At 42.8% G+C, this 26258-nt stretch overlaps 1 protein-coding gene, 2 long non-coding RNA genes and 1 pseudogene across 3 annotated transcripts in view; 1 reads left to right on the top strand and 3 right to left on the bottom strand.

Moving 5' to 3' along the window:
* LOC136508494 (disease resistance protein RGA5-like) overlaps positions 1-26258 on the bottom strand; it is a 54409-nt gene that overhangs the window by 13307 nt on the left and 14844 nt on the right. The gene's annotated exons all lie outside the window — the stretch shown is intronic.
* LOC136507958 (uncharacterized) lies at positions 2917-6224 on the bottom strand. The gene is made up of 3 exons (XR_010771802.1): positions 5909-6224; positions 3878-5812; positions 2917-3550 (listed from the first exon to the last, which is right to left on the bottom strand). It is a non-coding gene; the product is annotated as an uncharacterized lncRNA (long non-coding RNA).
* LOC136508658 (uncharacterized) lies at positions 21485-25932 on the top strand. Its single transcript, XR_010772069.1, has 3 exons — positions 21485-21622; positions 21707-23109; positions 25796-25932. It is a non-coding gene; the product is annotated as an uncharacterized lncRNA (long non-coding RNA).
* Positions 22736-25996, bottom strand: LOC136508657 (disease resistance protein RGA5-like; annotated as a pseudogene).

The following is a 26258-nucleotide window of genomic DNA, read 5'->3' as shown; positions in this document are numbered from 1 at the left end:
CGCCGCCACCTTGCTGTGGCGGTCCTTGCCGCCGGCCACGGCGCGCACCACCGGGTATGCCCGCCTTGCAGCGCCATCACCGGCGTCATGGGGTGGAGAGGGAGATGGAGGCTGGCCGGAGGAGAGGGGCGGCGCGCCGAGACGGTGTGAGGGAGAGGGGCACGAGTGAGAGTTGGAGGAGAGGGAGCAGGGGCGCCGTGTGGATCTGAGAGTGAGAGGGAGCCGAGAATCGCGATGAAGGGGATCGGGTGCTCACGGAGGCGGAGGGAGGGACTTCGGCTGTGGCTGGGAAACCCTAAGTGTGCCTATTTATACCTGGAGTGGCTATCGGGCTTCGTCTTAGGGCCGGTTGGGCCAGGCCATTTTCCGTGGCGGGTCTTATAACGTGCCCGCCTCGGAAAATCAATTTACCGAGGCGAACACCTTAAAATGCCCGCCAGGGTTAATACCTATTAACCGTGGCGGGCATTTTAAGGTGCCCGTCTTGGTAAATCGATTTTTCGAGGCGGGCAAAAGTGCCCACCACGGTAAATAAAAACCAGCCCGCCTCGGTAAATCATGAGATTTACCGTGGCGGGCTAAAATAGGCGTCCGCCTCGGTTAAGTTTTTTGGGTGTCTCGCAAAATTATTTCTGTAGTAGTGTTTCTTCTCTTTGCAGTTTACAGGCTCACGCTCCTGCACCAGCAGCAGCACGGGAAAGAAAGACTTGGGCGCAGTGAGCAGTGCGCTAAGTCGAGGCACGGCCGCAATCTCTCGCTAACCATTGTAACTTATAAACTGAAAAACATAATAATGATGGCATTAATTTACCTTTTTCTTGTAGATCGCATGAGACAGATCAGATCGTAAATGGATTCAGCACGACGGTCATATACTTTTGGTTGGTGAATGATGAAAACAATAGACCTTCTTGTAAACTGAAAAATATAATAATGAGATGGCATTAATTTACCTTTTTCATGTAGATCACTGGAGATAGATTAGATCGCAAATGGATTCAGCAAGACGGCCGTACCTTTGGTTGGTGAATGAGGAAAACAATAGACCTTTAGTTCATGCTGATGATGGAAACAACAGGAGGATGAGCAGTGAATAAATGGATTCCTGCGATTAGATGGATTCTTATTTCCACGTGGTTGGCAAAAATATATAAAGGCAGTTCTGTATGACCGTACCTTCAGTTTTTGGATGATGAAAAAACGATGGCTCACAAAATATATAAAGGCACTCCGGCAGATGTATATCTATTTTGTTGGATCTAGAATTTTTGTTAGTATATTAACAGCATGGACGTACGGGTACTCGATTGGATGGATTTGTTCGAGTAGATAGATTGCCTCGGATATCTTTTATCTAGAAGAATGTGTGTTTTTGTTATAATAATATATTAATACCCAATAGTGGACTGCTTGCAAAAAAAAAAAAAAAAAAAAAAAACTAATCATGGACGCAGTATATATATATTTTATTTAGGTACTTGGTATAGTTCTCCGTTGGATGGATTTTCTCAGAATGACAGACTCGGTTTTTCTCTAAAAAAATAGATATTTGTCTATTTTTTTAATCTACGGCAAAGGTGGGTAATTTTCTAGATAACAAAATAGATCCAATGGTCATTGGTGGATACAGACTTTCGATTCGATGGCCGGATGTTTCTGATTAACAGTGAGAATTTCTAGCATTTATCTTTTTTCCTAGCGTATCTGGTGAGAATTAATGTGGAACATTCGTTGGGGCCTCCAATTAGTAATAGTAAGATAAGATAGTCCACTTGTCTCTCCCACGAAGTTTTTTTTGTTCCTGTGTCTAAGCCGCTTTCACTGCCACTGGATTCATCGTACGAAGCCGCGAGAAAGATAAGGGTCATTTACAGGCTGACTTCATCTGTGAGCTGTGAGCACTTGATCCGTGGTTGTGGCGCAGGAATTGTACGTATTACTTGTTTCTGTGATCCTGTTTGAACCGCTACGGTATGAGTATGAGAGATGAGAGCTAATTGTTAGTGTTCGTTCGCTTTGCTATATATACGGCTTGGGAGTTTGGGAGATCTCTATCTGTTTCGTGTCCTATGTCATCCTATGTCAGCAAAGCACGACGTGAAGCAGAAACTGTATTTTTTTTTACCTCTATGTTGCTTGAGCGTTTTTCTGCTGAACTGCTATCATCACTTCCCTAAAATTCCAAATGAATGACTGGGCACCTGCATGATGTGTACGTCCTCGATGCCAATGCCCTGTTCGCTTGAACTTATCAGCACTACTTTTCAGCCATGGAATAGTGTTTTTCTCTCACAACAAATCAGCATCAGCATCAGTCTCAAGTTTGACCAAAACATCACAAATTATAAGCCCACAATGACTTTTTCATAGCTGACAATAGCTTTTCCAGTAAATTTTCACAGCTCACGGCTAAACCAAATACACCCTCTATCAACTAGAAGAAAGAAAATGTTCCAGTCTATGGATCAATTTTTCTTATTTATGAGAAAATGTTCTAGTTTCTTTCTTTAAAAGGGAAAAAAATTAGGTTTACAAGAAAAATGTTCTATCATCACGAGAAACTATTATAGTTTTAGGTGGAATCTTTTTTCTTGCATTAGAAACAAAAAAATGAATAATTAAAGAAAATAAAAGTTGATTTGAAGGGCAGAAAAATAAAAAAAGAAACAGGCCTATTAGGTCACCATTATAAAGGAAACGGGTCCGCATAAACGACACGTTGAACAAAGTTTATTTTCATCATGGGAAGTGACTACGCATCAATCGACTGATTTCTGTTTGTGTTACAGCCGATTTTTTCCAACCAGTCAGAACAGGACACGTGCACATGGAACCAAAAGTGACTACGCAAGATTCGACTGATTACTGTTTGTGTTTCAGCCATTTTTGTTCAACCACTCAAAACAGTACACGTGCACATGGAACCAATCAGTACGAACAACAACAAAAAACTGAAAAATACAAATGATTTTTCTGATCGGCGAAAGACAATTTCTGAAAAAACCGAAGCCAACTAAAATGTGTCATTCAACTGATCAGAAGTTACAAGGTATAAAAGTAGTGAGCTGAACAACCTCTCTGGATTTGCCTCCTGAACAACCCCTGATCACAAAAACACCAACAAGCTAGCTCCCAGGTTTTGATCTCATTCTCCAGGGAAGACCTGTCTTCGGGAGATCCGATCCTGTGCATGCCAGGAGGCGGCACCATGCACTTTGGCTTGTTCTTCAATTCTGCAAGCAGGGGTGTTGTTGCTTGGTCTTTGAATGAAGCTAGCTGAGTGTCCATGTCATTGACACTATTGGCTTGTTCTTCACCAGCATTTACTTACTTTGTTTCTTTCATTCATCCTACCACGCCCAAGGAAGCTGTGGTCAAGATGTGCTGTATTACCACGGATGAAGCCGAGTATTCCAGAGAAACGAAGCAGCAGTTGTGTTGGAATGTCTTCCAAATTCATCGATCAGCTGCCAACAGCTCTTGACAAATTTTCACTTGGTCAAGAAGCAGTGGCCCCCATCCTCTGGATCTCCGAATGCAGTTCAGGTGCCTGAGATAATCGGAAGCAAATGTCACTAGAATGATATACACATGCATTATCGCTAACCACCTATAACAGCATGATTGAACATACTGTAAAAAGATTGATGGCTACAAGGTGTCCAAATCTCTTTTTAGCATTGCAAGTTGTAACAAAATATAAAAACTAATACCGACAAGCTGAAACAATACTCCTGATTATTTGAATCTCAAAACCACTATTAATAAGAAAATAAGCTTAATTTAGCCTCTGTAGCATGGATGCTCCATAGTTGACCATCATTCAGGATTCAGGACATGGAAAATAATGCAGAAGAGAAAGGAGGAAAGAACCTACCTTCATTGACAAGTCTAAAGACTTCCTGTACAGCTCATTTGCAAGTTCCTACAAACAACATGTCTGAGCTTTAGTTTCCAATCAATCCAAATTGTACCTGAACATTGCAGCAAGAAACGGAAGTTTTTTGGAATGAAAAAAAGGCAAAATCATAGTTCTTTCATGGATATTCCTCCAGATGCTTGCATGAAAACCTGACGGCATGTGGCTCAAGCCCCATGCGAATAGTTGCAGGTAAGCCATGCTACACGTGAAGCACAGGATTACACTAACTGATCAACTGATACTTGAAGGAATAAACATGATTAGATAAGCTGAAATTGCTTCTCTAGATAATGAAAAGGACATGCACATACCACAAGATTTGTGTGCTGCTAACCTCAGAACGAAAACAGAAGTGAGCTGCAGCCCCTTCTCCTTCTAGAAAATGAATAGAACATGCAGCTGGGCAGTGTCTAACTAATCTAACTAACTATCTGCTTTACTGGACAAACTGAACTAACTAAACAAACTGAAAACTGAAACAAAATTCAAACTGAAAACTGCACTGACAAACTGAACTAACTAAACAAAATTTAAAAAAAAATGAAAACTCTGAATATAAACTAAACTATCTGCTAAAATCCTGAAAAGTGAAAACTGAAACAATTTTCAGAACAAAAATCCACGCACTGAAGATGAACCATAGCTGCAAACGAAAGCCTAAGCCAACTTGTAAATTGAACTGTACCCGATGAAACAGATCATAGTCCAGGTGTAACGAACTGCGCTTTACTGGAACCAAGTGAAGCAAACTTCTGACAACAGAAAAAGCACGTTGCACGCCTTGCGTGGCTTACATTAGATGAAACTAGCCTAAACTTGCACACCTGAGTATTACTAGGTACATTCGAGGTACACACTAACCATACTTCCCAAACAACCGAAACAGCCACTAGCCATACACATAATGAAACCTGTGTCAAGTATATAACTCAATCTCACACCACAAACTTAAATCATAGATTATTGTAGCTTGGTTAATAGTTCACCAATACAGCTGGCATATGCAGATATAGTCACTAGGTTTCATCAGCTACACGCAAATACATATATGTAGATGGATACATATATAGCAAGCAAAACAATCCCATGAACATAGCCATCAAATCGCACAAAACAAGATAGGTGCGATGACGCGCCTTTATTACAAGCATCTGGTCTGGTCCCTCTCAAACAGGCTGGACTGAGGTGATAGATTGCTGACAGCCAGACACACACACACACACGGGAACTAGCTAATTAAATCTAAGCAAACTGATTCACTCAAAGATATCAGCCATAACGCCAGACATCCCAGTTACAGAAGAAATCTGAATTTTCAAGAGCTCTAAAAATGATTTAATGCATGCAACATGCAAAACTGAATATATAAAATTAACTATGTGTCAGTTTAAGGAGTTAATTAAACATTAACTGAATATAAAATTAACAATGTCAAACTGCTGCTGAACAAATATACTGAAACTTACTACCTGAATACTTGAACCACGATGGGTTCAGTTACTTTACTTGAAACTATAATACTAAAAATAGACCTTTGAAAAAGCAAAATACTAAAGACAACAGATCAGCAAATCCAAATCACCCTTGATACTAACAACACTACAGATCCAAATTAACATATGGCACAATACACAAATTAGGGATCTGAGCATCAGATATTTTTGCATTATTATGGGGGACAGAGAAGGCATGAGATAGTGTCGAAATACCTTTAGAATCTGGTGAATCAACACCAAATATATGCAGAATCAAGTGACCGATTGATAGATGACTGAAAAATTGAAGAAAACGGTGTCTGCATATGGGGGTAATGGGAAGAGTACCTGCGCCACGACAACAGTAGCACGAACGAGCTCTCCCATCGGACGGGTTGGGGGAGGAGAACGAGCTCTACCACCGGATGGTTTGGGGGAGGCGATGAATCAACATCGACCAATACACAAACATAGAAAATGAAAACATCAGATTAGGGTAAGGGAAGAGTACCTTCGCCGCGACAACAGCAACGAACGAGCTCTCCAACCGGACAGTTTGGGGAAGGCGATGAATCAACAGCGAGCACGGCACAGGGGTTTGGGTCCGGCTGGACGGCGGGCGTGGGGTTCAGGCGAGCGAGCGGCGCAGAGCCGGAGCAGGGAGAGGCGCTACAACATACTAGGGCTCCAGCGGCTACCGGCAAGCAGCGCCTCCCCCGCTTCTGGAAGAAGAACAGGGGAAGGAGTAGGCTGGATATTCCGAGAGGAAGAAATGACGGCAAAACAGTCACGATGGCATAGGCGCGGAGTTCGAAAAAATAATTAGGCCCACGGTGAGAAGCCGGCCCACAACGACAAAGCGTAGCACACAAAAAGAACCGACGGATGACGAATAAAATAATCAGTCGACTGATGATTAGAAACTCCGTTTCAAATCATGGAGGAAGAAAGAATACAAGAAGGGCCGGGGATGACGCTTCCGGTCGATGGGAGTGCCCACAGATACAACGCGGATGAAATGGCCCATAGTAAATTGGCTGCCATGGATGCCGATGCCGTCCGTGGTAATGATTTGGCCTGGTAATAAGGCCCAAAGAGACCGGCCCAGGGAAGAGACGGAGCCGTGCAGGGCTGGGCTACGCGTGCGTGTGTTTTGGAACCGAGGAGGAACACGGGTGAAATTAAACGAGAGAGAGAGAGAGATCCCAAAACCCTCGTCTCCACGTATGGCGCTTCGCAGCATGAAGACACCAGGGCAAGCAACTTCAGCTCTGGTTGCATTTTCTGCATTTGTGTGCCATGCTTTTCTAGTTGTGTCAGCGCATTATCTTCATCTTCATGCAGTAATAGCTCAACCAATTTGTTTTGTTTTTGGAAATTGTAATTTGTCTTCAACCTGTTATAATATCCATGTACACAAGTCGTGGTGCTTCATTTATCTCTGGGGTCTCAAGAATAACTCAATTCTTACTGGAACCTTAGAAACATTAGAGCAGTAGAGCACGCGCTCGTGCTCCGCATTACATGCCTTGTCGGCTTGCCCTTACTGTCATTGCTAAATTTTAAGGGAAAGCATGGCATCAAGTTCATATATAACAGATATTAACTAGTACGAAATAACAGCAGTAGTTATGATAGCTTTTATTTTATTGATGCTGCCCGCCAAGCTTATTTGTCTTACCTAATTCATTATATATTCTTCCTTAAACTGTGTAGGCTAGACTGCTGAGCAACATAAAGAGAATTCAACAGGAAGCTGCTGTATATGTGCTTGAACCGGAATATCTGTTGGTAGAGCTGGAAAACATTACAAAGGTTGCCAAGTGAGTATTCTTTACCTGATTCCATTCACTCGTCACATAATTTCAGACGTATGCATGCATTTTATTTCTTACCTCGATCTTTTCTGTTTTACTACTTTTGGAAGGCAGCGCACGGTGGAGTTGGAACAGGTTCGACGCCAGAAGAAGAAGGCTCAAAAGATCTATGGCTTCACTTTGGCTGCGCTATCTTGCATGACAGTGCATTTGTATAATACTAGTGGTAGGTGCGCGCCTTCGCGCGCGACGGTAAAGGATTTTAGTATGGTTCATAGTGTGGTAGCATTATGATGGTGGATAAGTATGGAACACATTTAGTTCGATGCGTATTGTTAAGGCGCATAATTGGAAGACCACAAAAAAAACGGGAAAAGACGAAGTGACCATAGCCATTCAGCTGACTTATTTTGGCAGCATAATAAAAGGGACACATATTGTTAGGATTGATCTCCCACCAGTTAGGCCCAAGGCCTTGTTCTCGCGCCCTGATCGGGGGCGCCCAACCCTACATGGTTGGTGGGCCCCCGTCGCACAGCGCTATAAAGGAAAGGTGGGGGCCGGGACTCGCAGTACGAGGTTCACCGCGCCGCCAGTCACCCCACCGACATCCTAACCCTAGACCCGATCGAAAGAAGGGGCGCTGCCAGCGACGGGAAGCACCACCGACGCCGGCAACGCCACCGAGACGCACACACCGCCGCCGAGGACGCCACAGCGCCGACTCCCTCTCCACCGAACGTCGCTGCCGGCGCGCAGATGGCGTCCGTCAACGAAACCCCGGCCGGAGCTTCGACAACTACGGCATTTGATGGTTTGCCACCTATCACCCCTCTCTCTCTCTCTCTGTTAAACCCGAACACCTATTCTACTACCAAGACCTCCCGATCTGATGAACATGACTAAAAACGAAACCTAACAATGGTACCGGAGCCACGGTTCGACAAGAAATTAGATCGAGGAAGTGAAACCGACCGATCTGATGCGGATCGGGAAAGAAAATAGAAAACCGAACCCTAAGACCTAACCCTAATTCCCCAAATCAAATCGGAAGAAGGGGAAAAGGGAGGGTCGGATTCCGAGAACCCTAGACGCAAATCCGAAAGAAGAAAAGGGGAAGAAGAAAGAAGAAGGGTCGAACCCTAATCCTAATCCCAATTTTTCCATTCGGATGAACGAAAAGAAAGAAATCAAAAAGCAAAGAAAACGAATCGGCAAGAACAAACCCTAACTCGAATCGGCAAGAACAAACCCTAACCCGAATCGGCAAGAACAAACCCTAACCCTAACCCTATTTTTTCCCCATTCGGATAAACCCAAAAAGAACAACTCATAGAAAGAAAGGGGAAAGTAGGGGTAGGGTTAGGGTGCACGGATGAACCTCTTCGTCGGTGTGGGAGAAGAAACCGAGCCGGGGGTGCGGGCTCGCCGGGCTCGGCCAAGGAAGCGCCGCGGCCAGGCCGCTCGATGGTGGCGTGCTCACCCGTTGGGGAGCACGCGTGCCGGCGAGGGGGCCAGCGACGGCGCCAAGGCTCGCCATGGCCGCCCGCTCTGCTTTCCTCGCTCGCGGCTACTCCGTGGCGACTGTGTCCGCTGCGACTGAGAAGAGAGAAAGAGCGAAGAGAGAGAAAGGGGAAGAGGCGAATGACCTAGGGTTTCAGGCCCCCCGCGCGGCGTTGGTTTTGATCCGGCCGAAGACGGCGCGCGACCGTCCGATCAAAACCAACGGCCACGGATCCACGGGCCATCGTTGGCCCAGGCGGGCGCGAGGGCGCGCGGCGCTTTGCCGGCCCAGGCCCAGGTTGTGGCCTGGGTGCGGCCTGTGCGCGCAAGGACCGCTGGGCTGAGCCGGTTTCAGCGCGTTTTGGGCCGTGCTGGGCTGAAAATGAAAAGAAGAAGGAATTTTTTTCTTATTATTTTCCAGAAGCAATTTTAAATGCATATTTTGATGAATTTGAATGATTTTGACACAATTTTCTGTGCAAATTTTATCCAACGATATTTTGCTCAGAAAACAATGAATTTTTTAGTGCTTCTGGAAAATGATAATATGAAAAGATTATTAATGTTTCCGCTGTGCATGATAATTATTGTTCTCTTTGATTAAATTTGAACCAACGGGATAATTTAATTTTAAGAGAAATGAATTTCTGATAATTTTGATGCGATTATGATATTGTTATTTTCTGACCAACATTGTTAATAACAATATTATAATTTTTTGATCCATGAGAAATTGTGCATTAATTTTACTTCTGCCCAACAGTGATGTAAAATGTTTGCATGGATGAATTATAAGTTTTAATTTGACCAACGTTGAGTTAAAGCATGGAATTTTATGTATAAATGTTTCTTACTTACTCTGGTGTGATTTCAGGAGGCAAATGCATTGTGAACATTGCCAATATCCCGACACTCAACGGAACCAATCACCGTGTGTGGTGGGAGAAGTATGAATTGGAACTTGCGTTGGGAGAGGTCGATTTTGCCATCACCTCACCGTGTCCTACTGAGCCAGAGGACCCGGTGAGAGGTGACAATGAATCTGACGCTGATTTCGCTTCTCGAAAGCGTGATCATGCTGAAATAAGAATGAAATACGACCTTGAACATAGGCAATGGACTCTCTCCAACCGCAAGTGCCTGTTGGTGGCCAAGGCCACCATAGAAGATCAGATAAGGGGCTCAATCTATGAATGTGCTACTGCCAAAGAATATCTTGAGAAAATCAAGAGTCAGTTTACTGGGTCTACCAAGACCACAGCAAGTTCACTAATTAAGAAGCTTGTGAATGAGAAATTCACTGGTGGTAGCATAAGAGAGCACATTTTGAAGATGAACACTACGGCATCTAAGCTAAAAGAAATGAATTTGAAGGAGGAGGATTTCCTGATTCATTTGATTTTTGCTTCTTTGCCGAAAGAATATGACACCTTTATTGTGAATTACAATATGCAGCCTGAAAGATGGGGCATAGAAAGACTCATCTCAATGTGTGCTCAAGAAGAGGAGAGGATAAAGTCCTCACAAGGTGAATCTGCTCATTTTGTGAAGGACAACAAAAGAAAGAACTTTAATGGCAAGAATTCTAAACCACTAAGGGAAATCTAAGTGGGATAAGTCCTCTTCCTCCAGTTCACAGGGAAAGAAACCTCAGGATTCTGAGAATCAGCAGTATGGTGGAGCTGAAAAAGATCAGTGCAAGCACTGCTTCAAGAAGGGACACTACAAGAGGGATTGTCCAGACTTCCTGAAATCTCTGCTAAAGAAAGGTGATGAATTTATTACATTTGTAGATGAATCCCTGTATTTATGTTATGATACATCCACTTGGTGGGTTGATTCAGGTGCAACTACTCATGTTGCCAATTCCTTACAGGGGTTAAGTGGGACAAGAACCTTGCAAAGAGGAGAAAGAACGATTAAAGTTGCAAATGGAGTGCAAGCCAATATTGAAGCCATTGGAGTTTTTTCTTTAGAATTGAATAATGGTTTTGTACTTAGACTTAAAGAAGTACTTTATGTTCCCTCTTTGCGTAGAAATTTGATAAGTGTTTCGAAACTTGATGATGATGGAATTGATTGCTATTTTGGTGATGGCAAGTGTAAGATACTGGTTAATAATAAATGTGTTGGTCTTGCCTTCCGACAAGACAAGCTTTATTTATTATCTCTTGCTGAGAATGTGAACAATGTATGTGATGAGAATGTGAATGATTCCCCATCTGCGGATGTAACTAAGAAGCGGAAGAGAATTGAAATTGTCTCTTCGAAATTATGGCATTGTCGCTTGGGCCATATTTCGAGGGAGAGAATGGAACGATTGGTTAAGGAATCAATTCTCCCGCACTTAGAATTTTCAGATTTAGAACAATGTATTGATTGCATTAAAGGAAAGTATGTCAAGAAAATTAAGAAAGATGCCAAACGAAGCACAGGAATTTTAGAAATAATCCACACAGACATATGTGGTCCTTTTCCTGTGAAAAGTGTGGATGGTTATGACTCGTTTATAACATTCACAGACGACCACTCTCGTTATTGCAATATTTATCCAATTAAAGAAAGATCGGAAGCATTGGATAAATTCAAAATATTTAAAGCTGAAGTTGAAAATCAGCACAATAAGAAAATAAAGATAGTACGATCAGACCGAGGTGGAGAGTACTATGGGCGACATACCCCATATGGCCAAATTCCTGGACCATTTGCAAGGTTCCTACAGGAAAATGGCATAGTTGCTCAGTACTCCACACTGGGGGAGCCTCAGCAGAATGGAGTGGCTGAAAGACGTAACCGTACCTTAATGGATATGGTAAGAAGCATGATGAGTTACTCCACATTACCGATTAGTTTATGGATGGAGGCACTGAAAACCGCCATTCACATACTTAATCGAGTACCAAGTAAATCGGTGCCTAAAACACCGTATGAATTATGGACAGGAAGGGAACCCTCACTTAACCATTTGCGTGTGTGGGGCTGTCCAGCTGAGGCAAAAGTGTTTAACCCAAACATAGGAAAGTTAGACTCCAAGACAGTCAGCTGCCATTTTATTGGCTATCTAGAAAGATCGAAAGGATATCGCTTCTATTGTCCTGACAGACATACGAAGATTGTAGAAACAAGACACGCTGTGTTCTTGGAGGATAACATGATCAGGGGGAGCGTGGTAGCACGAGAAATCAGCCTACAGGAGAAGCGGGTACATGTACCCACTCCGATGGTTGAAGAACCATTCTTCACGCTACCTGCTGCTGTTGCACCGACAGTGCAGGACATTGTAGTGCCAACACCTGCTGCAAGTTCTCCCGTGGCGACAATGAATGAACATGAGGAACCTGTCCTTGAGGAACCTATCCTTGAGGAAACTATAGAACCAAATGTTGCACATGAGAAAGAACAACAACAGCCCAATGTGGAACAAGTGCCGGAGGCACCTAGAAGGTCTCAAAGAATAAGACGATCAGCTATTACTGATGACTATGAAGTTTATGAAACAGAAGAATGTCAGATGGGGGATGATCCCACCTCATTTGAAGAAGCCATGAGAAGCGACCACTCATCAAAGTGGCTTAAGGCCATGGAAGATGAATTGAAATCAATGAGTACCAATAAAGTTTTGGACTTAGAAAATATTCCTAAAGGAGCCAAAACAGTAGGCTGTAAATGGGTCTACAAAATGAAATATGACTCCCAAGGAAATATAGAAAGATTTAAAGCGCGACTTGTGGCGAAAGGCTTCACGCAAAGAGAAGGGATTGATTACAATGAGACGTTTTCTCTAGTCTCATGTAAAGATTCCTTCAGAATTATAATGGCACTTGTAGCCCACTATGATTTGGAGTTACATCAAATGGATGTAAAGACGGCTTTCCTAAACGGGGATTTGGAAGAAAATGTCTATATGGCACAACCGAAAGGTTTTGTCGTAAAAGGAAAGGAAAATATGGGATGCCGCCTGAAGAAGTCAATCTATGGATTGAAGCAAGCTTCAAGACAGTGGTATTTGAAGTTTGATAGAACGATAAAAGGTTTTGGGTTTGAAGAAAATATTGAGGACAATTGCGTTTATGCAAAGTTCAAGAATGGAAAGTACATATTCCTAATTTTGTATGTGGATGATATCTTGCTTGCTAGTAGTGATATCAATCTACTAATGGAAACGAAGAAATTCTTGTCCTCAAACTTTGATATGAAAGATCTCGGTGAGGCCTCGTTCGTTTTGGGAATAGAGATTCACCGAGACAGGAGAAAAGGGGTTCTAGGATTATCGCAAAAGGCATACATAGAAAAGGTTCTGAAGAAATTTAGTATGCATGCGTGCAGTCCTTCACCTGCTCCTATAGTCAAGGGCGATAGATTTGGGGAACATCAGTGTCCCAAGAACCAATATGAAATTGACCGAATGAAAGCGGTACCGTATGCTTCAGCTGTTGGAAGTTTACAATATGCTTAAGTGTGTACACGCCCTGACTTAGCTTTTGTTACCGGGTTACTTGGCAGATATCAAAAGAATCCAGGAATTGAACATTGGAAATTAGTGAAGAAAGTCCTGCGTTATTTGCAGGGTACGAAAGGCCTCATGCTTACGTATAGAAGATCTGATTCCCTGCAGATAGAGGGGTATTCAGATTCTGATTATGCGGGAGACGAAAGAAAATCCACGTCAGGATATGTATTTACTCTCGCAGGAGGGGCTATATCGTGGAAAAGCTCCAAACAAACCGTAACTACATCCTCGACAATGTATGCCGAGTTTGTAGCATGCTATGAGGCAACGGGGCAGGTGAATTGGCTGAAGAAATTCATACCCGGATTGAAAGTGATTGATGATATAAATGAACCACTGAGATTGTATTGTGATAACAATCCAGCGGTACAGTACGCTCACAACAATGGGTCAAGTGGTGCTGCCAAACACATTGACATAAAGTACTATGTTGTGAAAGATAAAGTTCGGGATCATATAATAAATCTTGAGCATATAAGTACAGAGAAAATGCTCATGGATCCGCTCACAAAGGGCTTACCACCCAACGTGTTCAGAGAACACGTAGCCGGCATGGGTTTAAGGGAAAGCCTATGATACCCGAACATACGAAGGGCCCAAAGAAAGTTTACATTTCAAAACGGAGAAGTGTATTGTGGCTGTTAGTCTAACGGCACTAATTGCTGTGACGATGGGACAGTTCTATGCACTAATCTGTAATGAAATAGGATGGAAGCAAGAAAAATATGAATTGAAAGTTTTGAGTATGAAATTGAAGAACGAAGAATAGATGAGAGATCAAGGGGGAGAATGTTAGGATTGATCTCCCACCAGTTAGGCCCAACGGCCTAACTGGGCCTTGTTCTCACGCCCTGATCAGGGGCGCCCAACCCTACATGGTTGGTGGGCCCCCGTTGCACAGCGCTATAAAGGAAAGGTGGGGGCTGGGGCTCGCAGTACGAGGTTCACCGCGCCGCCAGTCACCCCACTGACATCCTAACCCTAGACCCAATCGAAAGAAGGGGCGCTGCCAGCGACGGGAAGCACCACCGACGCCGGCAACGCCACCGAGACGCACACACCGCCGCCGAGGACGCCACAGCGCCGACTCCCTCTCCACCGAACGTCGCTGCCGGCGCGCAGATGGCGTCCGTCAACGAAACCCCGGCCGGAGCTTCGACAACTACGGCATTTGATGGTTTGCCACCTATCACCCCTCTCTCTCTCTCTCTGTTAAACCCGAACACCTATTCTACTACCAAGACCTCCCGATCTGATGAACATGACTAAAAACGAAACCTAACACATATAACTATCTAGCTTTAGGATTCAGTAATTAGTATTTATAATCTGATGATTGCTATACCTTTATTTACTGACAGACCTGTAGATGTCTATGGATCTCGGCAATAGGAATGGATACAATTTCTTTGGAAGTGCAAACCTTGAAAAATAAGAAGTGAAAAGCAAAAAGGAAAAAAGATCATGAGAACACAGTGACAAACTGAGAGATAGAAGCATGAATGTCATCCGCATAAATTTCAACTGAATCATGCATTTGTATGGGCATCTAAATCTGAAGAAAAGTAAGTTCGAGAAGGTTATCAAGGTACCGTTTAGTTTCCTTCTATTTTGCAAAAAATTTCAAGATTCCCCATCACATCGAATCTTTGGACGCATGCATGAAGCATTAAATATAAATAAAAAATAAAACTAATTACACAGTTTAGACGAAATTCACGAGACGAATCTTTTAAGCCTAATTAGACTATGATTGGACACTAATTGCCAAATAACAACGAAAGTGCTACAGCACTATTTCGCCAAAAAATTCTCCAACTAAACCAGGCCCAAGGGAAAACAACCTCAACTGATGATTTTGCTTTTAGCTAGTAGTCCCAGTCTGGGAGGCCACAAAGAAGCCTTCTTATATAATTGAACATAACCTTCGTTTTAATTTGTAGCATACAAAAAGGCTGAACCTTGCTTATATAATTCTACATAGCCTACATTTAATTTGAAGGATGCAATAGGCAACATGCCATCTAATTAATGTAGAAAACTGATTGATAACTTTCTAAGAGCAAATTTTATGGCAGTGCAAATTCACTTTATTGAAATCTAAGGTGAAGGCATTCATACTCCATGTTGTAAGCAGAGGTGTTGATGTGATCACTTCATTGCATTGACACAAGCAATCTTATTGTAGAACCTCAACACTGACAGAATCTACTGAACAATACGAAAAATGGAGTGCAGTAGCTCCATGCCTTAAATTGAATCTAAGTATAAATATTTCAACGGAGAAGCAATAGGGTCTGGTTACAAAATATTTCTAATTTCTATTTCGCGTGCATCATATAACCTCAAATTTCATGGCATGATGCATCTGGTAGAAGAATCCAGAGCCGACCTCATCCGAGCGGTATGTAAATTTAATTTCTATTGACAGCTCTGATCCTACACTCGCTGTGCTGTAATATCTAAAGTAGGAAAAATAATTCAATTTCGATTGCTAATGTAGAAAACTGTATAGGAACTTTAGTTCCAAGTTGAAATTTGTCCTTGCTATCCCATTGGAACATGTTTGTTGCTGAAACGGTCCCCCTATAAACAGAAGCCGTAGCAGTGGCTTCATTGGTAAGAACTAAGATTAGGAAAAACAAATAGACAGGACAGCAGTAGCTATATTTCTGTAGATGTAATCACGAGCATGTATGACACGAGTGGTTTCATTTGAAGTGTAGTTGAACAGTATGTTTGTATCAAGTAATTAATTCTGTGAACTGCAGAGGCAAACTCTTGACCTCATAAATAACGATGGGTCAGGCAACCAACATGGTGTGTATTGCTTTGCATACCTGAATATGGAGATGCACTTAGTATGCAACTTCTCCAAGCCATGACATGGTCATTGGTGCCATATTCGTATTGCAGGTAAACTGAACACACATATAATTCCATTCGAGCCGCTCCACCGGAAACTACTCTAGCAAAAAAGAGCATCCAGACACATAAAAATGAGCTGTTGGGTCAATTTTATACTGATCAATATTTGTCCTTTTCCTGGAGGCCTAAGCTCTAGTATAAAATGCAACACTATATTGTACTGTATCTACCAGGATAGTCTATAGTATAGATACACCAGAAGATTCCACAATCTGAATCTGTAGTGCGCAGACAGAAGAAAAGGGCGTACCCAGTGCAGAGAGCTCCCGCTCTGTGCGGGGTCTGGGGAAGGGTGTCAGTGGCAAGCCTTACCCTCGCCTATGCAATGCGAGGAGACCACGACTCGAACCCGGGACCTTCCGGTCACCGGCGGTAAGACTCTACCGCTTGCACCAGACCCGCAGACAGAAGAAAAAAACTGAGGAAATGCCAAAGGCCATTGGCAACATTCAGTTAGCATGTGAAAGCGAAAGCCAATCAAGTTTGATGTTCCAACAGAATGGTTAAATCTGGTAAGAGGCATAGATAAAAGTAGAGTCAGCCATAATCCTAAGCTGAAAATACACAATAGTTTGTCACTTATAATGATGCAAGTGTGCGACGATAAAGAGTTGCATGGAAGGGATTAGAAAGGAAAATGCATATATAAAATTCTCCTGTATGTCTAAGTAGTCACAAATTTAATCATGGCACTAAAAGGAGCACAGAAGAACGGCCTAGATACTCGTAAATATTATTTGGCATCGGTAGGTCATTTGAAACGTTAAATTCAAAGACAGCCTTGAAATCTAACTGCTAACCTCAAGTGTGCATTGTGTCATCATTCCCAAGGATCACACGTGATGGCATAAAGTATGGAGGCACAAGATCATGCGGCAGAGCCAAGGAAGTCAAACAAGAGGGATTAGTCCTTTGATTTTGTAAATCAACCACAGCACAGAAGCAGTCACTACTGTGGGGCCATAAAATTGGATTGTTGTATCCGAAAACAAGCACACTGGATTTACTCATCAGTACAGTATTGGACTGAGTATAAGACATAATAATATTATTAAACAAAGAATATCGAACTATTATAGGTGTATAGAGACATTTTCTTTACCGAAGTAGACACACGCCACACCACACGGGCAGGAAATAAGGAGGATGAGCTTACCAGGGAACTACATCACAATCAGCTTTGCTTTGTTTCATGTGTGCATAGAATAGAATATCTGATGTTGGTCCAGCAGGTCTGACCCCAAACAATATACAGACTAATAATGCAATGGGAAGTGAGCCTAAAACCTCAAAAAACATGGAAAAGCAAATGTAAGATATTATTTGAACAGACCTAGGGAATACCGAAGAAACTGCAGGGACTGCAAAAATTAATAATGGACCAAGTACATAAATCTGATGTGGTTAAAGATACCATATTACTCATTAGGGACTGATATTTCTGGCTTGAACTCCCAATTTGTAGATGGCATCAGTAAATTCTATAGTACTATGGGGATACAAATAGACTATACATCCAACGGGCTCATATCTTATAAGCTAGAGCATGCGGCATCATATTTTGAAAGAACTTGCAGCTATACAAATGGATAGAGAGTAGTTTTAATCTGAACTTAGTAAGTTCTGGGTCGGGATAATGTGTTTTGGGTTAGTGTTTATGTGTTTATGTGTTTTGGGAGGTGGGCACACAGCTATAAAATGAAATACGCAACTGCAGGCACAAGAATGGAGGAAAAAGATTATTAGTTTTGGTTAGCAAATTTATGGCGGTGAGCTGCCGTACCGTCTTAGAGGCCTCAGTAATGTGGCAATGATCGTTTGTTCATGAACCTGGAGTTTGAAGGCATGTTGACAAATGGGTTACTCTCAGAAACTGCATAATATAGGTAACAGGCCATGCCGAGTGCCTCAGAAGCAAATAAACCTGAGATCATATTGCTATGCAATGGATGGTCAAAACATCAAACTATAACGATAGGAACACATGATATGATTTGGCAAATGGTTACAACAGGAGATCGTAAGCAAAGAGGCTTGCAGCACATACAAAAGTGTCAGAGCTTGTTGGAGGACTCAGTAATGTGTTAATCATCATTTGTTCATGAACTTGGAGCTTAAAGGCATGCTGACAAATGGGTTGCTCTCAGAAATTGCAGGCATGCCTAGTACCTCACAAGCGAATGAACATCAGATCATAGCGTTGAGCAACGGATGTCAAATTTTCATCATAGGCTGAAGAAGGAAAAAAATGGCAAATGGAAAATGGCCAGAGCTTGAGACCATAGTGAATGAGGAACGCATGGCATAAATTGGTAAATGGTTAGAACACGAGATCATAAGCAAAGAGGCTTGGAGCATATAGAAAGTTGGCAGAGCTTCGTAGAGACCTCAGTAATGTGTAAACCATCATTTGTTCATCAACTTGCAGCCTCAAGGACAATCTTGCATGGTGAAAAGCTAAAGTAGAATATTGAGTGGAAACTGTAAATAAAAATATACATCCAGTAACTGTAGCAATCCATTTAAAATATACTACCCCATGTAGCTTCTCACTAAACTGCCTAGCTACACACCTGAATTGGAGATCAGAATCACCAAACTTGCTTGGATCATTAGACAACCATTGGAGCCCAAATATTATGTCTTTGAGTCATATGACAATTCACTCAAAACTGACTAAATTTTGGTATAAGTAACGTAGGTGAGCTCACCATCTTATCTATTTCATTTATACAGAGGTAGGATTATTGTACAAAAAGCGTCGTAGTCTAAGTATCTGAACTTTAGGTTGTCTAGGCATTCATAAGTGCTTCAGTAGCGTGGACGTGCAATAGGCTGGGTAACAGGACAACTGCTACCAGCAACATAAATTATACTGGAAGTGAATAAATGACCAGTTCAGTTGAAAAAATAAAGAGATGAGCATAAAAAAGAGAAACAGCATGGCAAAAAAATAAGCAGGTAAATGACTTATGCAGGGCAATGAATGGAACAATTAGCAGTAACTGAGCAGGTAAGCTATAGATGAATGACGCGGAGCACAATGTCATGGAAAATTTCATGTACAGGAAAAACGGAAGTAGGTTTCAAAGGGATAATCGTAACAAATTAATTTCTAGAAGATAAAAATGGCATACCATTTGTTCATTAAGTAGTAAATAGCAACCATGTATGGCACTACTGAGTTTATGTGCTAACTGACCTCCTCATAAAAGAAGTGCTGATCACAGAGTTCAAACAATGGTATTAAGATGATTAGATGAATGACAAAAAGAAAGTACAATTAATTTTAGGAGTACTTTGGTGCAAGAGACACCTTCCAAGGTAGCTCAGTTTCATATAGGATCAATATTAGGATGCATAAGTTTAGGTTCATGCATGTTATCAACCAAGATAGTTATAGTACGACATCACACAAGGTAACATAATTATATTCCATCACTGATCAATGACGACTGACTATGTAGGCAACCTCCTTGTATTAAAATTCCTTTCAACAACCAACCAATGCAAGATGAGTCCAAATTGTTTCTACATGCAAGATTTCCAACGGGCTGCCCGAACACTATTAGTGTATTTTTGTCACAAACACTTAACACAAACCATGAAAAGTAATCTGAGACAAGCAAAGGTACAATGCATAAATAATAGGTATAGTTTGGACAGTTAAAGAGGAAACTAAGCCTGATATTGACATTCACTAAGTAGTAAATTACCTCTCTAGCAAGGCCAATCGCAATTACATCTGTGCTCAGTAATAGAAGAACTGATGAATTGTATGAAGCAAAGACATCATTGACAATGGATGTATGCTGACTAACAAATGGATAAAATGTGCAACTAATGGAACGACATTGTCACAAGATTCATTGAAGAATGAAATAACTATGTACTCATCACTGCAGAACTCCATTGTCTCAGTCTTAAAAAGATCATCATTGCACCATCCCCAAGCCTCAGTAGATAGCATGAATGTAACAATTTATAATCACTGTACATGGAAGGATATCAGTTGTGCACAAAAGATAACAGCAAGAGACAATGGACACTGGGCGAGCTTGCTCGCTGCAGCGAAGAGGGGGAGGGGAGCCAAGATCCCCGCAGTGAGGAGAGGGAGTTTAGGGAAGGGGAGAGAGCGCACGCCGGAGTTTAGGGTTTGGCCCATCCGGCATCGTACCTAGGGTTTCGCCGACAGGAGGAGCGCAGGCGCCCCGGTGGGAGGAGGCATCGAGGAGACCGCACGGAGGATGGGGGAGAGGGAGGGGGCCGTCGGGCCCCACCCGCGCCGCCTGCAGGTTGCGCCGCTGCCTCGCGGCCGCCGCCGCCGCGGGAGAAAGGAGGAGGACGAGGAGGACGAGGAGGAGGCGGAGGAGGAGGAGGAGGGCGGCCGCAGCGCGCCGCTCGCGCCCGGCGCCGTGGCCGTCGCCCCTAGGTGTCGGGAGGAGAAGGGAGGAAGCGAAGAGAGAGAGAGAGAGGGGGGGAGGGAACGGAAGAGGTATGTTTTTTTACTCAGGTGAAGCGGAAGCTGATATATATATTTACTGGCCTCGATTCAAACGCGAAGCCGAAAAAGCTGATAAGAAGCCGGAGAAGCGCACGAGAAGCCCGCTCTGGGCGGAAGTCAGTCGGACCAATCTAGGCCGTTGGATGGCGAGATCGAACGGAGGAGAACATTTCAGACGACGTGGACGGTGGTTCCGCTCGAGGAGCAGGCCACCCTTGTCTAGGTAAATGCCTACACCAATGGTTGAACAGGGCAACACTTCCCCTTGAGTTATATTTGTATAATACGTATTTCCCAAGCCACCACTCTGTCTTAATTTGGATCAGTGTATGTACCATGCATGCATGCATAGGATCAAAGTATGTATATATACTAGTTGTTGGGTTGGGTGGCCGTATATTGTCAGTGTCATTGGCATAGGTGGCTGCCTTTAATTTGTGTGGGGGCAAGGCAATCTATTTTACATGCATATGCATGCAAGGAGCAACTTTGGATGGCTTGGCATGTTTTTTTTTTTTTTTGACACCAGCTTGGCATGTTTATATATATCCTAGCTAGATATGACAATGCTGAAATACAATAAGAAAAGAATGAATAACAATGCTGGGCCTTCCAGGCCCAATACGGCCCAAGGAGCGACCGGGCTCCGCTCCCCAGGAAACGAAACCAACTTCCTCCTCCGGCCCGGCCCACTCAAAGCAAGCAAGGCATCCCCTCCGCCGCCGGTATCCTCTCTCTGAGGATGAGGAGCCGGAGCCAGCCCATCCGCCGCCGGTGAGGAGCGGAGCAGCGAGACGTGACCTCTGTGGTGGAGCCGTCCCCTACACCTGCAGTGAAGAAAACGAAGGGGGAGGAACAGCAAGAGCATAAGGCTAGCTGTTACGACTTACGAGGGTCCCCATTCCGGTGTCCCTGGCCATCCGCTCCGGCAGCACCTCCGGTGCCCCAGCCCGTTCCCACTCGGTAAACCCACCTTCCTTCCTCGAGTTCCCTCTTCTTCGACCTGATGATGTCTCCCCCATCCATCTCGGGACTGATTTCTTGCAGGTGCTATAGTCCCTTGTTGCCTCCCCACCTCGTCTCCCTCACATTTACTCTTCTGCAGTTCTGCTGAACTGGGCGCTGGAATCCCTTTACTGTATGAATTGGTGCATTACACTAGTATGTTCTTTTATTAGCTGCATGAATGAACTCTGCGTAAATTGTTGTGATTAAGGTTACATGGTTTGGTTTGTCAACCTCTAATGAGTATTGCGGCTACTGATATATCACTACAGTAGGGTCTAGGTCTTGTAAAAGCATGTGTCCTATTCATTCATCTACTGTTAGTAGGGCCTGTATGTGTATTCTGCAGTTGGTGTTTTCCTTCTGTCTTCCTCCAATCAGGAATCTGCCAATTTGATTGGTGTTCAGTCTTGCAATAGTTCAAGGGAAGATTCTAGGCAGTGTTTCAGCTTGTGCTTGTATGTCTCTTTCAGTTCATCTGATATCTACAATGATCAAATAAGTGGTGAAAAATTGAAAAAATTTAATCTGTACTCTGGACTTATGTGGTTAAACCTGAAATTCCTACTCGTTCTTTGAGTACTGTCAGACTAGAACAGATGCTAGAATGGAAGGAGCTCACTTCACAAAATTGCATCATGTGTTTCTGTGAGACTCACTTTTTTCATTGTTTATTGATTTGTGAAACTCTACTTGTGACTACCTGGCAAAGATCCAAAGTCCAGACTCACGATTCGTGCTTAACTAGCTCAGTTTCTTTATAGAATTTTTCCATGTTAGCTTTTTTTTTTAACTGAGTTTATAGTGCAGTTTCTATGATTCCTTACTTAAAAGGACATTTTTTCCTCATGAGTTGGTACTTGGTAGTATGAAAGCATCTATCTACTAGTTAGAACTTTCAAAATATTCGATTTTGTTTCAATACAAAAGTAACATATTTTTGTTTTCTGGAACGATTGAGAAACATATTTGCTAACTGCTATGTAGCATCTCTAATTTTTGTCCATAGTGAGGGTGTGGGGAGCAGGGGAATTGGGTGGTGTGATTTCTGGAGATTTGCCGTTGGTTAGATCATAATGAATTCTCCTCATCAGCCAATATCCTGCTACAGCTAAATTGAAAATGCTTCAGAACAGGGAATCCACTTCCATGGATGATGATCTTATCTTCAGGAGTTCCTTTGATGAACAACTCCAGGTTGATAACTGAGGGCAGCTATGCAAGAATTCCAACATCTTCCTCAAGCACTTGCTTAACAAAAAGACGCAGGTCATAGAGGTTATGGAGTTGGATGATCCATCTCCAGGAACCCTTGAGAACTTGTGTCCATGGAATATCTGGAGATGACGGAAAGAAGCGGGTGTTGAACTCAACGCATCAATGTAGAGATTGTTGTCACAATAATTTTTCATATATAGTTATTTGAGGCTGCAAATCTTTCCAAGGCAAGTCTGCAGAACTTCCCTGCCTTTCTCCACTATCTCATCATTTGCCTTTTCACCAAAATTACATATGATTTTAAGATTGGTCAAATTGGTCAGTTCCCCCAGACCCTTGATACTGTTTGGTGAGTTACGTAAATTGCATGTTACCGATCCCGTTTGGCAATATTATGTCATATGGAATAATCAGATGCGATAACCGGCTCAAATGAACTATATCCGATGGTAGTTCATGAAATGATTGTCCCTTAGACAATTTTATAGTAGCATTGATTTCAAATGTTTCCAATTGCTGCATACTCCCAATTTTACTAGGTAACACCACCTCATGACCTTTTGCTACAATCTTTAAATATCTCAACTGAAATAGATGATGTGTCTCAGTAAAGTCTAGTAACAATGGTGGATAGGACTGTACTGTAATTTCAATTCCGAGAACACGGAGATACTTGAACAGTTCAAAAGGAGGTAAATATGAAGAGGTTCCAAATATTGCCAGTGTTCTTGTTTGGGATAGCTGGACACATCCTGCAGCCCTATCACCTACTGTACCACCCAGGTTGAGAGAGAGTCGATGAATCTTGTCTTGTTGTCCTGTCATGTCTTGTATATCATCTATTACAGTGACAAAATTCTCTTCTTGGGATTTATGGAGGATAAGATCAAGCATCATATCATGTACCTTGCAAGACATCACCTCACCATTGCAGTTTGTATCTGCAGGCTGAATCAAACTCCTATTAATAAGCTCATTAAAATAGCTCTTTGCAATATCCTCAAGATCCATCCCACGAACTTTACATATAAAACCTTCAGCTATCCATCGCCTTGTCAAATCATTCTTTTCAATTGTGTAGTCCTCGGGATAAATACCTAAATATAGCATGCAAGTCTTCAAATAATGAGGAAGATTTATATAGCTGAGATTCAGTATCTGTCTCATGACTTCCAAGCTAGGGCTCATTTCAAAGTTGGAGCCCAGCCTGTCCCTTACATGTTCCCAGTTCTCCTTTAGTTTGCTTGGCTGACTGGCTATTAGGCTAGATGTTGTGATGATTGCAAGTGGTAAACCACCACATTTTTTCAAAATTTGAGCAGATACTTCCTTCAAATATGGAGGGCAACCATCCTCTGAACCAAAAATTCTTTTGAAGAATAAACTCCTTGAGTCCTGGTCACTAAGTGCCTTCATCTTGTAAACACATTCAATGTTCTTAGTGCAGCATCCTCTAGCCACAGTTTCAATTCGAGTAGTTATTAATACTCTGCTACCATTAATGCTCTCTGGAAGAGCACATCTGATGATATCCCATGCAAAAGCCTCCCAGATGTCATCAATTACGATTAAGTACCTGACATATATAAAAGCATATGGAGTATAGCAAACCATTAGGATAGCGTAAAAGCATCCTCACTATAAACATACATTAACCAGGATATAAGAATACAATAGGGACACACATAAACTAGTCAATCATAAGAAAACAAGGTGAAAAGAAAAAATACAGACAAATCAACATGTTTAGTTGTTGATTACATAATACTAGCATGCTAAATAAGAATGACATCAAATTAGAACAAACTAAATCGCAAACAAACCATACTAAGCATACAATTATTTCTAGGCCGCATACCTCTGTTTTAGAAGAAATTTTCGGAGCACACTAATGAATTCAGATTCTTTCCCACAATTCCATGTTGGTGTCCATAGGAGCTACAAAGCCAACTCGAGATATATAGCATAGTTCTCAGAAGCTTCCTGATGTTTGTTTTTTGGGCCGCAGACACAAAGGCTCGGCACTGAAACTCACCCTGAAGCTTGCAATAAACCTCATTTGCAAGGGTAGTTTTTCCTAGGCCTCCAAATCCAACTATAGAGAGCACCTTTAGCTCATTCTCTCCACCCATCAACTGAATTAGTTCATCCCTGGGGCCATCCATACCAACAAGGCCTGATGCTTCTGCGTACATTGCTAAGAACCGAATATCAATGATTGTGTTGACTGACTTAGAGGTAACATCATCAGTCTTCTGGTACCTCTTGCGCCGCTCCTGTGCCTGCACAACACGGACCTTAAGGCCTTCAAACTCTTTGGCGATGTCATGCCGAATGTTCATGGTCGTCAACAACTTCGTGCTCCTATTTATGAAACCCATGAATCCGCGTGGCTTGCTGCTTGAATTGGGTTCCACACGGAGCATGAACTCACCGATGCTATCTTCGATGTCATAAGACAGCTCACGTACCTCCTTGGCCCAGCACTTGTCCTGTTCATCAGGCTGTTCTGTATCTGAGATCTCGTTTAGGAACCTATGCATGCTCTCAAGCTCAGCTTTGAGGAACAAGATCTGCCCCTTAGCTTCTTTGAGCAGCTTGTACTCAGCTGTGAGCAAATCACCAAGCTTCGCTATCAGGGAGCCCATAGCTCCATGCGATGCGGTCACCACGGCAGCCTCCATAGATAACCATGCCTTTCCTTTCTTTGCTGGCTCTCACTTTGACAGTGCGTGTGTAGTCTTATTTCTAGTCCTGAAAGAAAACAACAAAAGCAACATATTTAGATGTTTTTCATTATCCATCACGAGTGACAATTTTAGTAGTCGATATTGACGACTTGTAGATCTGCTTTCTTTTTCTTCAGTGTGCCCAGATTCAATGAATTGAACAGAAGCTCCACTTGTTTTACAGGGTGCAGTTTTCTTTGGAGTGCAAACCGAATCAAGAACAAGAGGGAAGAGAGTGTGATCCATACCATATATACGGCGTACGAAGCCAGCAGGAGAGAGATCGAGAACGACAGGAATGTTGCTGTCCGGCCAAGTTTTCCTTCAAACTGAAGCCAAACCTTGTTGGAGATGAGAAGTGGCAGGTACAGTAGTGAAAGCATGCAGGAGCGCCGGGCGGTGGAAGTGCAAGCTTGGGTGAAAGCAATGGCGAAGGGAGGGCAGGTGTGCCTGGAGTACTGGCTCCACTGAGTGCGTGGTTCCAAATGCTGGATCTACAAATGAAGCTCAGGGTTTGATAGATCGAACTGCACAATGCAGACCCTCTGTAACTGCCCGCAGTTTCTCAGAAAACCACCTCTTCAGTCGCAATATTTTCGGTTCCCTTTATTTGTATGCGAGTCCTTTGTATGGGGGACTAGGATACA

This window comes from Miscanthus floridulus, chromosome 15 (genome assembly GCF_019320115.1).
Source record: "Miscanthus floridulus cultivar M001 chromosome 15, ASM1932011v1, whole genome shotgun sequence".
Taxonomy (NCBI): Eukaryota; Viridiplantae; Streptophyta; class Magnoliopsida; order Poales; family Poaceae; genus Miscanthus; species Miscanthus floridulus.
Note: the sequence above shows the minus strand (reverse complement) of the source record. Positions and strands in the feature narration are given on the sequence as shown.